The sequence below is a fragment of the Heterocephalus glaber genome, unplaced genomic scaffold (assembly GCF_053883595.1).
Source record: "Heterocephalus glaber isolate CG9 unplaced genomic scaffold, H.glaber_assembly_v1.0 deba00001613, whole genome shotgun sequence".
In the NCBI taxonomy this organism is placed as follows: domain Eukaryota; kingdom Metazoa; phylum Chordata; class Mammalia; order Rodentia; family Bathyergidae; genus Heterocephalus; species Heterocephalus glaber.
In genome coordinates this window covers 21,410,559-21,425,889 of record NW_028258384.1, presented here as the reverse complement: position 1 = coordinate 21,425,889, position 15,331 = coordinate 21,410,559, and the positions used below count along the sequence as shown (strand labels likewise).

The 15,331-nt window shown below is 35.9% G+C and overlaps 1 protein-coding gene and 1 non-coding gene across 8 annotated transcripts in view; one reads left to right on the top strand and one right to left on the bottom strand.

The window, feature by feature from the left end:
- Window positions 1–15,331, bottom strand: part of Diaph2 (diaphanous related formin 2) — a 979,330-nt gene that overhangs the window by 811,052 nt on the left and 152,947 nt on the right. The window lies entirely within an intron of this gene.
- On the top strand, window positions 14,761–14,864 carry LOC147822514 (U6 spliceosomal RNA). Its single transcript, XR_015445623.1, has one exon. It is a non-coding gene; the product is annotated as a U6 spliceosomal RNA (small nuclear RNA).

Sequence of the window (15,331 nt, the reverse complement as noted above, 5' to 3'; positions counted from 1 at the left end):
TGCCTATGATTGGAAGTTGAGAAAAAATAGAGCCATCATGCAAAATAATATTTTGCAGCTATTTTTTTCTATTCTGTAATGAGTATAAAGAATTAGTCAAGGTCAGCCTGATTACTTAGCCTATCAGAAGAAAGAATAGTCATTAATTATATTCATTAAATTATGCAAAATCTAAGACTAGGTTGCTAATAAACTGAAGCATAACTAGCTACATAATTATATGGAAATCAATATGCCTTTGAGACTAGTCATTTATCAAGAGAAAATTCATTCCATGACCTAATGGCATTTTATGAGTACCTGAAACTCTAGATAACAAAAGTTCTCTAAATCATTAGGTTATATTATCCTTTCAAGAAAGGACTTGGAGGATAAATTCAATATGGGTAAGATTCCATCCTTTTTTTTCTTTTTGGCCCAATAATGGAGAATTAACCTAAGGCCTTCACATCAGACTACATTACCAACCCTTTATTTAATCTTACTTTTTTATTTTCAGAGAGGGTTTCACTAAATTACTGTTGCCCAGGCTGTAATCAAACTTGCCATCCACCTGCCTCAGCCACAGAGTGCTGGGATTACATCATACCCAAGTGTATGCTTGCAATTATCTGAAAATAATTTGGCAAGCCATGTAAGATGAAATATTAACTTGATATTTTTTCCTTAAAATCATTTTATATCTTACTTTTAAAGATGTACAGTGAAAACTAAGAACTTTTACACTGGAGGAAAAAAACTGGAATGATACCCAACACCAACTTGAGGGAGTCATGGAAAGATCATCAATATTTATTCAAAATTACATTATCATGCTTCTGTGAAAGTGCAAAATGTTACAAAAATTATTTCCTGGTATTCTGCTATAGGCTTGGCACATAATTACCCAGAAGACTTTGTTGCTAGTAAGCTTGGAAAATGTATCATGCAATCTATTCTACCAGGTAGTTTATAGAGAACTATAGTATTGTTACTCTTCTTTGAGGAACCCTACTCTGTAACTTTCCATCAATAAAATATCTATTTTATTCTTTTATTCTCATTGTTAAATCAGTTTCCTTCTCCATATAATATATAAGCCATACAAGCCATCCAATATTCACTCAATTGTAATTGTATTTGCCATGGAATTTTGTCAAAGTATATGTGAGGGACACTTGGGAAGCAATCTTAATTAAGTTATGAAAGTAACACATATGCATCCTAAAAAATAAATCAAACAGTACCTTAAGGTATAATGTGAAAAGCAAATATTCCACTTCTCAGAGTAGACCATTATTGAAGAATAAAAATGAAATCAAAATTTTTCATCATCTCAATCAAGATTTCCCAAACTCTTTTGTGGAACACTAATATTTCATGAGAAAGATAAATGTCCTCAAACCACAAAGATTAAGAAACAGTGAGCTGGACGTCCCAGAACTACTTCAGGAAGTGGCATGAATGATGGAATAAATGTGTTCGAAGGGAAGAGAGTATTTTGGAAGAGATTAAGGGCAACAGAGCTTTTATTTAACGAATTTTTAAAATTTAAACTTTCACCATATGACACCTTATAGGTGTTGCTTCTGTCTATCAAAAGGTACATGAAGACTGGACAGAAACAAAACAATGATGGCACCCTTTCTATATCTATTTCTGATGACAAAATATACATAAAATAATATTTATCATTTTAATTATTCATAAGTTTATAGTTAAGTGGCCTTAAACATATTTATTCACAAGGTATCACCACTATCTATACTTTAAATTCTTCATCATTCTTAACAAAAAGACTAAGCTTGCAAACCTTCCCTCCTCCTCTTCCCCCTACCCTTGGTAACCTCTATTATTTTTTTTTGGTACCGGGGATCGAACTCAGGACCTTGTGCTTGCAAGGCAGGTGGCGGCACCACTGAGCTAAATCCCTGGCTCTGGTAACCTCTATTCTACTTCTGTCTTTATGAATTTGCCTATTCTACGTACTTCATACAAGTGAAATAATATGATATTTTTCGGTGTATGAATTATTTTATTTAACATAGTTTTGGAAGTCCATAACTGTTGTAGCATATATCAAATTATATTCATTTTTATGGCTCAATAATATTCCATTGTGTATGTGGTTGTATGTACATACATATATCATATTTTGTTTATCTATCTGAATGTGGATCTTTATGTTGCTTCTGCATTTTTGGCTAATATGAATGAATATACTATGGTCACTGATTAAAAAAAAAACAGTGAGCTAACTAAAGTTAATTTTTCATCATAACACATTTCAAATCATTTAATTTATTAATGTACATTATGATTCTTCAAAGGGAGGGAGAAGGTATATAGCATACAAAATTCCCAAAAGTCATTCCCCAAAACATCTTTCACATCTATAAATGACAAATACGACCACACTGGGCACTGGTCCTGAAATATAGGAATTGGGACAGTTGTCCACCCAGTCATACTGCCCTCACTGCTGCTGATAACCAAGCCTCTGTCAAATCAAGAAGTCTCTTTCCCAGAGGCCGGGGATTTGGCTGAGTGGTTCCGCTGCCTGCTTCACAAGCTCAAGCTCCCAAGTTTGATCCCTGGTACCAAAAACAAAAAAACTCTTCCCATAGGAGAGAATAAGGCTGATGGATTCAGAAAAGCAGAAATAGGAAAACAACAAATCCTGGTAATATTTACATCTCTGTCTCAAGCTTCACTCTTGTCTTTACTCGGTTCATGTCTCAAACTTCACTCTTGTCTTTATTGTGTCCAGCATTTCTCAAAGCATGCTCAAAGGACTCTAGGGTATCCCTGGAGCCCTTTCAGAAGTATATCCAAAGTCAAAATTATTAGATAAATACTAAGAACGCATTCGACTTCTTCATTCTCATTTTCTCATATGTGTACAATGGCTATATGACCTGGGATGACATCGTCACTGACAACAAATGGAGCGTATACCTATATATTCTTAATCCTTTTATAATTTTTAAATTTTACTTCTAAAATTTGGTTGTTTGTAGTGGTGGTGATTGAATCCAGAGCCTTGCATATGCTAGGCAAGTACAATAGCACCCACTCCTATATATTCTTGTGCTTTAAATTTTTCTCAGTTTTAAATCAAATTGGGAAATAGCAATAGATATAAAACACCATAGGAAAGTTCACTGTGGCCCTCTATAATTTTGCAAGGATAAAGAGGCTGTAAGACCAAAAAGCCTGAAAGGCATTATAACCCATAGGTCTAAGAGATCCCTCTCCAATAATTCATTTTGCTATCCTTGAAAAGTAGTCCTTCGGATCATTTTAGGTGCTAATTCTGGTTTTATCTTTTTTTTTTTTTTTGGTACCGGGGATCGAACTCTGGTCCTTCCGCTTGCAAGGCAGGCGGCAGAACCACTGAGCTAAATCCCCAGCCCCTCTGCTTTTATCTTAACATGTTCACTCAACTTGGATCATAGTTTAACATATTTGAATCATTTTTTTCTTTGCAATAACCTCTTTAACTCTGTCAATTTGCTATTCAAAAGATCCTTTTAAGCTATTGAATTGCTTCTTTTCTTTAAATCTTTAGCTAATAAAATACCATTTGTTCTCTAAGCTGCTATGGGCCAGGAGAGACAACCAGCTTGAAACTCCACTGCCAGCCTGGGCCATGCCCACGCCACGGTGAGGTCTCAGAGGCTTCCTGCAGCCCACCCCCATCCAACACTCTCTAAGCTGCCACCTGCCAGGAGAGACAAGCAGCTTGAAACTCCACTGCCATCCCGGGCCACGCCCACGCCATGGTGAGGTCTCAGAGGCTTCCTGCAGCCCACCCCCATCCAACACTCTCTAAGCTGCCACCTGCCAGGAGAGACAAGCAGCTTGAAGCTCCTCAGCTGTCCCGGGCCACGCCCACGCCACAGTGACATCCACTTGGCCCAGCCCCTCCCCCAACTCAACTCCTACATTCCGGCTTTTCTGCTACCTGGTCCCACACTACAGAGGCACAGGAGATTATAAAGACCCTTGTCCTGAGCGCCACAAGATAGAGCAGAAGTTAGTAACAGAAAGAGGGCCTCTCAGGCTCCTCGATGAAAACTGAAGCTCAGCAGAAAAGTAAAAGAGAATCTCTACAATAAAGGCACATCAGACCACTGTACTTGGTTTGCTGCTGGCTTGCTGAGACTCATTGACTCCTTTATGCACAGGGATTCCTACCTTACTTACTGTGACAGCAGACACATACCCTGAAGGAGGCCCATAATTTCTACTGCTATTTGCAAAAAAGAAAAAAAAATTTTTTTTTCCTCTCATTTTTAATTCTTGATTTACACTTTTTTTCGTCTCTTCAAAGTTTTGCTTTTCTTTCCTTTCTTTTCTCTTTTCTTTCTCTCTCACTCATTCTCTCGCTGTGCCACATTGCTCTTCATCTCCCCATTTGTTCATTGCTGCACTGAATTCGGATTTCTCCCTTATTGTTTTCTTCTGCTCTTTTTCCTTCTCTTGATTATCATTAGGTTTAAAGAAAAGTAAATTCGGTATCTAGCCTCCCTGTTGCTGTTAGATGATTCTACTCACATCTTTGTTCTTTCATTCTGCCTTTTTCTCTTGCCTTTAACAACTTCTTAGAGTTTGTGTGATCTTTCTGTGTCTTCTGGCCTCACCACTAATCTTACCTGTTCTTTCTACCTGCCCCTCCCTCCTCAACTCCTTTTAACTCCCCACCCCGAAGGGGAAAGATGCTATATTGAAGAGTTTATTCATTATAAACTTATGTTGGGTTGGTCCTCAGTTTTAATTTAACTCACACAGTAAAAAGTGATACATTAATAACTACCACAAGTTGTCATTTTCTAAACAGCGCTTGATGCTATGGTATTGCTGACTGTGTCATTTCAGCTAACATGTTGCGATTGATCTAATTAGTTTTCCTTCCTGGTATAAGAAAAATAAAATAGCTTCAGAGTCATTAGAGTCGCAAAACCCAAGCACAAGCTATATCTGGAAGACACCTCTGAAAAGCAATCATTCCCCAAGGGCTTTAAACACAAGCAACAAAGATACCTACATTAAGCAATTTTGAAATGTCAACCCAGGAATTAAACCAAGGACAGTACCAAAAACAAAAATGAGAAGACACTTAAGCAAGGCACAAATGCAGGCTACCACGCCACAAAAAGGAAATTCTGGGAGAAGTGAGGTGGAAAAGTCTGATAAACAACCACTTGGACACCCTGAACTAATAGCACAGGAAGTAACAAAGCAGATGAATGAGGCTCTAGAAAATTTCAAAACAGAAATAATCTCCCAGATAACTAGAGATGGTGAGCAGAGTGAAAGACATGATTAGAAGCTCTAGAGCAGAAACAGATAAGAAAACAGATGAGAACAGAAACATGCTGGAAGCCATGAATGCCCAGCGTAAGAAAGAAATGGAAACCATGATCACCCAACATAAGAAATAAATACAATCCATGAAACAGATTCAAACAGATATTCAGGAGATTAAAAACTCCACTGAAAGCATGCAGAGCAGATTAAGGGAATCTGAAGATAGAGTATCAGATATACAAGACAGGATCGCAGTTAAGGACCATGAAAATAGAGATTTCTTAAAGATAGTAAGGGACCAGGAGAAATCAATCCAGCACCTGCTAGATGATGCAAGAATAACATAAGACTGATAGAAGTCCATAAAAAAAACAGGAGAAAGTACAATTGATGTAAAAAAAACTGTTCACAGAAGTAATAGTAGAAAACTTCCCAGACAGAGGAGGAGAATTGGACATACAGATAAGTGAGGCATATAGAACTCCACCCAGCCATGATAAAAAAAACCCTACACATAGACATATAATAATCAAGATCCCAGAAACCCAACAGAAGAACAAAATCCTACAGGCAGTTAGAGAAAAGAAACAAATCACCTACAAAGGAAAGCCCATCAGAATCACAGTAGATTTCTCAACACAAACCCTAAAATCAAGGAGAACCTGGAGTGAAGTATTTCAAGCCCTAAAAGAAAATAACTTCCAACCCAGACTGCTGTATCCGGCAAAATTATCTTTCAAAATGGATAGGGAAATTAGATACTTCCATGACAAGGAACACCTGAGAAATTTCGTGAACACCAAACCCGCACTCCAAACAATTTTTTTGTTTGTTTCTTTGTTTGGTACCCGGGATCAAACTTGGGACCTTGTGCTTATGAGGCAGGCGCCAGAACCACTGAGCTAAATCCCCCGCCCTACTCCCAACAATTTTAAGCAATGTCCTACAAAAAGACAATGAAGGTCACAAATCCATGAGGCCCAGCAGAGAGAAGGCACCACGCAAGGTAAGACACTAAAGCAAAAGGGGGGAAAATAAGAAATAAAAGACCCAGCAAGAGTGAAACATCATGACAAGGATGAATCAATATCTGTCAATTATAACTATCAATGTTAATGGACTCAATTCACCAACCAAAAGAAATAGACTGACAGAATGGATTAAGAATCAAAACCAAGCAATATGCTGTATATAAGAAACACACCTAACTCAAAGGAAATCCATAGACTGAAAGTAAAAGGATGGAAAACAGTTCTCCACACAACAGGAACCCAGAAAAAAGCAGGCTTAGCAATCTTATTTGCAGACAAAGAAGATTTCAAACCAAAACTAATTAAGAGAGACAAAGATGGTCATTTTCCCTTGTGAAGGGAAAAATCCAAGAGGAAGAGGTGAGAATCCTAAATATATATGCACCAAATACAAATGCACCCAACGATACAAAACAAATATTGATGGACATGAAAAACCAAATAAGCACTAATATAATTGGAGTGGGGGACCTCAACACCCCTCTATTACAAATAGATCATCTAGAAAAAAAATGAATGGTGAAATTCTAGAACTGAACCAAACTACTGAACAAATGGACTCAATAGATGTTTACAGAGTGTTCCACCCCACAAAATCAGAATACACACGCTTTTCCGCTGCACACAGGTCATTCTCCAAAATAGATCACATGCTACTTCATAGGACATATCTAAGTAAATGTAAAATAATCAAAGTTATCCCCTGTATATTATCAGACCATAGTACAATACAATTGCAGATCAATAACATAAGAAACCGCAAAACTCCCACAAACACATGGAAATTGAACAACACCCTCCTGAACAACCAATGGGTGACAGAGGAAATTAAAGAAGAAATTAGACAGTTTCTACAAGTAAATGATAATGCCAGTACAACATACATGAACCTGTGGGACACAATGAAAGCAGTTCTACCCGGGAAATTCATAGCAGTAAATGCCGATCTTAGGACAACAGAGAGAACTCAGTTAAATAACATAATGCAGAACCTCAAACTCCTAGAAAAAGAAGAGAATAACAAACCCAAAGCTCATACAAGAAAGGAAATTAGAAAGATCAGAGCAGAAATCAATGCAATGGAGACTAAGAGAATGATACAAAAAAATCAATGAATCAAAGAGTTGGTTTTTTGAAAGAATAAATAAAATTGATAAAACTTTAGCCAACCTTATCAAAAAGAGGAAAGAAAAGACTCAAATACATGCAATTAAGAATGAAAAAGGGTAAGCCACAACAAATCCAGCAGAAATCCAGAGAATCAACAATACCTACTTTGAGAACCTGTACTCTAATAAAATGGAAAACACAGAAGAAATGCACAGATTCCTGGAGACATACGAATTGCCAAAATTAAATGAAGAAGATATAGAAATTCTGAACACCTCAATTACAATGAGTGAAATTGAAAATGTAATAAAAAATTTACCAACAAAAAAAAGTCCAGGTCCTGATGGCTTCACTGTTGAATTCTACAAGACATTTACAGAAGAACTATTGCCATTACTCTTTAAACTCATCAAGGAAATTGAAAGGGAAGCAAGGCTTCTAAACTCATTCCTGGAAGCAAGTGTGACTTACATTCCACAACCAGGGAAAGACCCAACCCAAAAAGAGAACTACAGACCAATCTCCCTAATGAACATAGATGCAAAAATCCTCAACAAGATACTGGCAAACAGAATACAGAGGGTCATCAAGAAGATCATACACCCTGACCAAGTCGGATTTATCCCAGGGATGCAAGGATGGTGCAACATCCATATATTAATAAATGTAATACACTATATTAACAGAGTCAAGGACAAAAACCATATGATCATCTCAGGAGACGAAGGAAAGGCATACAACAAAATCCAACACCCATTCATGATAAAAAACCCTACAGAAAATTGGAATAGAAGGCCTTTATCTCCACCTGATTAAGGCTATCTATGAAAAACCAACAGCCAACATCATAGTAAATGGTCAAAAACTGAAAACTTTCACGCTAAAATCAGGAACAAGACAAGGATGCCCACTATCACCACTCCTGTTCAATATAGTTCTGGAAACATTAGCCACAGAAATTCGAAAAGAGAAAGAAATAAAAGGAATAAAGATACGAAAGGAAGAAGTGAAACTGTCATTATTTGCTGATGATATGATACTTTACATAGAAGAAACAAAAAACTCCACCAAAAGACTTCTAGCCCTAATTGACAATTCAGTAGAGTAGCTGGACACAAGGTCAACACTCAAAAAACAACAGCCTTCTTATAAGCAAATAGCAGACCCATTGAGAGAGAAATTCGGGAAATAACTCCTTTTACAATAGCATCTAAAAAAATGAAATATCTTGGAATCAACTTAACAAAGGAAACAAAAGACCTCTACACTGAAAACTACAGCACTCTGAAGGAGATCGAAGAGGATATAAGAAAATGGAAAAATATCCCTTGCTCTGGGGTAGGAAGAACCAATATAGTGAAAATGGCCATACTTCGAAAACTACCATATAGATTAAATGCAATGCCAATTGAAATTCCAACAATATACTTCACAGGACTAGAGAAAACAATTGAAAAATTCATTTGGAAGCAGAAGAAACCTAGAATAGCAAAAGCAATTCTAGGCAACAGAGACATGGCTGGGGGTATCACAATCCTCAACTTGAAACTCTACTACAAAGCTACTGTGATAAAAACAGCATGGTACTGGCAAAGAAACAGACCTGAGGATCAGTGGAATAGATTACAAGATGCAGAAAGAGCTCTGGACATACTCAGCCACCTCATCTTTGACAAAGGAGCCAACCACCCTCATTGGAGGAAAGATAGCCTATTTAATAAATGGTGTTGGAAAAACTGAATTTCAACCTGCCAAACATTAAAACTAGACCCATACCTATCACCATGAATTAAACTAAAATCAAAGTGGATTAAAGATCTAAATATTAAGTCAGAAACACTAAACATGCTGGAAGATAAGTTAGGTAGAACTCTTGAAGATATTGGCATAGGATAAGACTTTATGAACAAAACCTCAGTAGCACGGGAGCTAGGAGAAAGAATCAACAACTGGGATCGCATCGTATTAAAAAGCTTCTGCACTGCAAGAGAAACTACCAACAGAGCTAAGAGACAACCTACAATGTGGGAAGAAATATTTACCAGATGTAGCTCAGACAAAGCACTACTATGTAGAATATATAAAGAACTGAAAAAAATCAGACCCCCCCAAATTCATGACCCAATTGTAAAATGGGCATCCGAAATGAACAGACATTTCTCAGAGAAAGCAGTAAAAACAGCAAATAAATATATGAAAAAATGTTCAACATTACTGGTCATTTGAGAGATGCAGATGAAAACAACACTCAGATTCCACCTCACCCCACAAAGAATAGCTGCTATCAAGAAATCAACCAATAACAAATGCTGGCAGGGGTGTGGAGAGAAAGGAACCCTTCTCCATTGGTGGTGGGAATGTAGATTGGTGCAACCACTGTGGAAATCAGTATGGAGATACTTCAAAGAACTAGGACTACAGGTCCCATTTGACCCAGCTATTCCCCTACTGGGAATCTTCCCCAAAGAATTAAAAGAATCATACCACAGTGATATATGTGCAACTATGTTTATAGCAGCACAGTTTGTAATAGCTAAAGCTTGGAAACAGCCCAAGTGGCCATCGACTGGAAACTGGATAAAGAAGATGTGGTTTTTTAATAAAATGGAGTACTACTCAGCCATAAAGAATGAGAAACTAGAGGCATTTATAGCTGAATGGATGCATACTGAGGCCATCCTTTTAAGTGAAATAAATAGGACACACATGTGTAAATACAGAATAGTTTCTCTAGTGTGAGAAACTGAAAGTGTAATTAAGGATGAAAATGATTAAAATGAATAATTGATAATTTGAAATAGGAAGAAAAGGTTCAAAGGGGTAGGGGTGACAGGAGGGGAATGGGAGAGATCAGAGTTACAGGCTGGAATCTGGAAAGAATCTATATATAGATTGTGTTTAAAACTATGCAAAGAGATGTAGATAGAGACTAGGCTGGAGCTCATCAATGGGTTGGGAAAGAAGAGTCACTGAGATCAAAGGAGAGAAGGGTGTGTTTCCAGAAGAAGCACATACATCTATGTACAGTACATAGTACTCAATAGTGCAATAAATGACTGTTACTGTTTTAGGTACTTACCATAACATGCTGTGCTTTTCATCCTTTACATCATACTCCTACTTACATAAAAGAGTTTACTATAAAACAGTGTGCTGCTATGCCAGTGGTAGACTCATGCATTCCGTGTTTAACTGCATATTTGGATAATATCAAGGGGCCATCAGAGATGATAGACATATACCTTCTCAGTTTGCACTTAGAAGTTGGCACTCTGTGTGATACTTTGTGATACACATGGATTAAACTGCCTAATAACATATTTCTCAGATTATGTTTCCATCACGTGTCACATGACTGTATTGAAATTTAAATTTAAAAAAATTTGGCCTATGTGGAGTCTACTAGCTAATTACATTTTTTTTCAGAGCACTATTTGTTCAATATAAGTTTTGAAAATCTTTCTAAAACAATTCACATCGTTTGATGTCTTGTTAATGCTTGAGATGTTTTTTTAAATTATATGGAAAAATGTTTAAGCACTTTTCAGTTTTTCTTTGGTTGACTTCTATTATATTTGAATATTATTACAGTTTTTTCCCTTGCATTGCTTTTCTTTGAATAATTTTAATTTTTGTATATGTGTGTGTTTAGTGAATGACAATAAAGTTATACATTTAAAAAAAAAAAACCCTACAAAAAATTGGAATAGACGGACTCTACCTCAACCTGATGAAAGCCATCTATGAAAAACCAACAGCCAGTATCATACTAAATGGTCAAAAACTGAAATCCTTCTCACTAATATTAGGAACAAGCCAAGGATGTCCACTATCACCACTCCTGTTCAATATACTCTTGTAAACATTAGCCATAGCAATTAAACAAGAGAAAGAAACAAAAGGAATAAAGAGAGGAAATGAAGAAGTCAAATTGTCATTATTTGCAGATGACATGATACTCTATATAGAAGACCCCAAGAACTCCACCAAAAGTCTTCTAGACTTAATAACCAAATTCAGTAAAGTGGCTGGATACAAGGTCAGCACACAAAAATCAATAGCTTTCCTCAACATGAACGACAGACTCACTGAGAAAGAAATAGGGCAAATAATTCCTTTCACAATAGCATCCAAAAAACTGAAATACCTAGGAATCAACCTAACGAAGGAAATCAAACACCTCTTCTCTGAAAACTATGGCACTCTGAAAAGAGAGATTGAAGATGATATCAGAAATTGGACAGACATCCCGTGCTCCTGGGTAGGTAGGATCAATATACTGAAAATGGCCATACTTCCAAACTGCTATATAGATTCAATGCAATCCCAATTGAAATCCCAGCAGTATACTTCATGTACCTTGAGAAAACAATCCAAAAATTCATTTAGAACAAGAAGAGAACTAGAAGAGCAAAAGCAATTCTAGGCAAAAGAGGCATGGGAGGGGGAATCACAACCCCCCAACATAAAACTATATTACAAAGCTACTATGATAAAAACGGCATGGTACTTGCAAAGAAACAGACCTGAGGACCAGTGGAACAGATTAGAAGATGCAGAAACAACTCCAAACACACTCAGCCACCTTATCTTCGACAAAGGAGCCAAACACCCTCACTGCAGGAAAGATAGCCTCTTTAATAAATGGTGCTGGAAAAATTGGGTTTCAACTTGCCAAAGATTAAAACTAGACCTGTATCTCTCACCATGCACTAAACTAAAATTGAAATGGATCAAAGATCTAAATATTAAAACAGAAATGCTGAACCGGCTGGAACAGTGGTTAGGTAGAACTCTCAAAGATAATGGTGTAGGAAAAGATTTTATGAACAAAACCTCAGTTGCCCGTGAACTACCACAAACAATGAACAAGTGGGATCTCTTCTTATTAAAAAGCTTCTTCACAGCAAGAGAAACCACCAACAGTGCGAAGAGACAACCCTCAACGTGAAAAAAAATTTTCAGCAGCTGCCCCTCAGAAAAAGGTCTACTGTGTAGAATCTATAAAGAACTTTAAAAAAATCACACCTCCCAAATTTAAAGACCCAATCCGAAAATGGGCATCTGAAATGAACATATATTTCTCAGACAAATAAATTGAAATAGCATATAAAAATATGAAAAAATGTTCAACATCACTGTTCATTCGAGAGATGCAAATGAAAACAACGCTGAGATTCCACCTCACCTCAGAAAGAATGGCTGCTATCATGAAATAACAAATGCTGGCAGAGCTGTGGCAAAAGAGGAAAACTGCTCCACTGCTGGTGGGAGTGTAGACTGGTGCAACCACTGTGGAAGTCTGTATGGAGATACCTAAAAGAACTAGGACTGGAAGTCCCATTTGACCCAGCTATTCCTCTGCTCAGTATGTAAATACTGAATAGTTTCTCTACTGTGAGAAACTGAAAGTATAAATAGGGACTAATAGGTGTAATAGATAATGTGAAACAGGAAGAAAAGGGGCAAAGGGGAAGTGGAAGTAGGAGGGGTAGGGGAAATGAAAAGAATTAATTTGAGAAAATGAAAAAAATGGAAACAAAGTCTTTGTAAATAGGGAGGAATGGAGGGGTTGAAGGGATGGCAGGGGAATGGGGAAAAAATAAGAACCAAGAGAGATTATGTAAAGGTGCAAATTTCCAATGATGAATGTCACTATATTGTATACCTAAAGTGTACCAATAAATTTAATTTTAAAATAAATAAATATATATTTTATGAAACAACTCTCCAGAAGTACTTTATTTGAACATTGGACAAAATTTAAATTTTGTATGTAGTTTTTTCATTTTATACAAGCAGTAGGAGACTGTATCTTATAAAAATTATTCGAAGGCATTTTGGAGGATGCTTTCAGAGACAGGATGTGGGCAGATCAAGTTAAAGATAGAGACTTCATGGAACTGACAGATAATAAGGAGTGGTTAACTGTACAGAAAAGAGTGAAGAAGAGGAGTGACTTCCAGTCGTAGCTCAGATTTGACTGAATAAGTGATCATGTTATTCACAGTGATGAGGATCACAAGAAAAAGCAGGTGAGGAGAGAATGGAGAGATTAATAAAGATAACTGACACGAGTTCATGTTATATATCTTAAGTATAAGATGCTAGTGGACCATTCAAGTATAACTTAAAACAATCACTATTAAGGAATAGCTAATACAAAGTTTTTATGTAGCAAGCAAAGAAAACAAAAATAAAAACACTCAATCTTTAAAAATTCAAACTAAGAATGTATTACCTATCCGGTTTTCTGACAGACATATAGCAAGAAATATGTCATGTTTTTAGTTTTGTGATTTAGTATAATCTATCCATATAAACAGCACCAATAAAAAACCTTAAAAATCTGTATGAAGATACTGATAGTATCATCTGATAACTGACTATATCCTTTCGCAAAACAGTAAAAAAGTAGCAAACAACATATCAAAATTTTGCATTTTTCAAAATGCAAATTTCATCTGATTTTAAAAGTATTAGAAAAGTATTTATACATAGTAGTTAAGGAGAAAATCTTGTTTTATTTAGATATAAAAAAGCATTTAACAAAGGACTAAATGTCTCACCTTAAAAAATATACAATTGTCATAGCTAACATTCAGCACATGCTATGAATCTTCAATACAGACTTTCACATAAATAATAAGGGAATAAAATTCATATAGTTTTTGGACCCAATTGTTTACAAATGCAAATCAACTGACATTTTTTTAAAAAGCTCATGAGATTGGTCTTTTGAGAAAATTAAAAACACTTTGAGGGAAAATTATGCTGAAGAACATCTGTAGGTAAATTAAAGTAGTATACTAGTTCCTTACAACTATATGTGATGCTATTATCTCTTTATGAATACATGTCTAAAGCTGATATTGTGAAGAAGTAATTTGTTTGCTTTTTAAGTGCTCATTGCCATGAATTTGGACAACAAAACTCCTATTTGCAACACCAAGAGCAGATGGAAAGATAATACCAACTACCAGACTTGTTTTTGTTTTACTCTTCACATCTGTACCAAAGCATTTAATTTCCAATAAGTTGATAATTTAAAGACACACAATTTTCCCCATGTGTGTTCTCGAACTTTCAATGTCTGGTGCTCAGTTAAATTTCATCTGTTTGCAATTTTTTCCCTTACAAGGCATTATTTTTGGCTTCTGAGCTTAGTAAAAAAGCACAAAACCTGGCCACAAATACATTTCTCAATGTTAATTCCAATTAAATTGTATGTCATTATAGGCAATATAAAATATAAGACCCCACAAATGTGGTCAAAATAAATTATTAATATGATGCCCTGTCTAAAGTTAACAAGGAAATGACACTAGTGCTCGCTTGGGCAGCACATATACTAAAATTGGAAAGATACAGAGAAGATTAGCATGGCCCCTGCACAAGGACCCACAAATTCATGAAGCATTCCACATAAAAAAAAAAAAAAAAAAAATGAGGAGATGACACTAGATTAGTCAGGGTGTAAAGGAAAAGATAGATATTTTTATATATTTATTTTTTGTTTTCTCTTAATCAAATCAACATGAAATATAACTACAACATAGTTATCTTTACTAATATCTACGAGAAATGGCAAATGAAAGAACTGTGGCTTCCTTCACACCCTTCCACTATATCAAGAGAAAACAGAAAACAAATTTTATTAGTTTATAAATGACCTTTTAAATGACCTTTAGAAACAGTTCTTCCTGATAAACTCAGTTGGAAATAAGGCAGAAATCATTTACTAATTCTATCATTAATTATTACACTGAACACTAAAGGGAAATAATTCAATTTAACCCTTTCTTCTGTATCCTTTTATTTTCCTTTTTTCTCATTCCAAAGCTAAGAGATGCTCATTGCTGGAAATTTAGAGACTATAGTTAAGACAAAAGAAACTA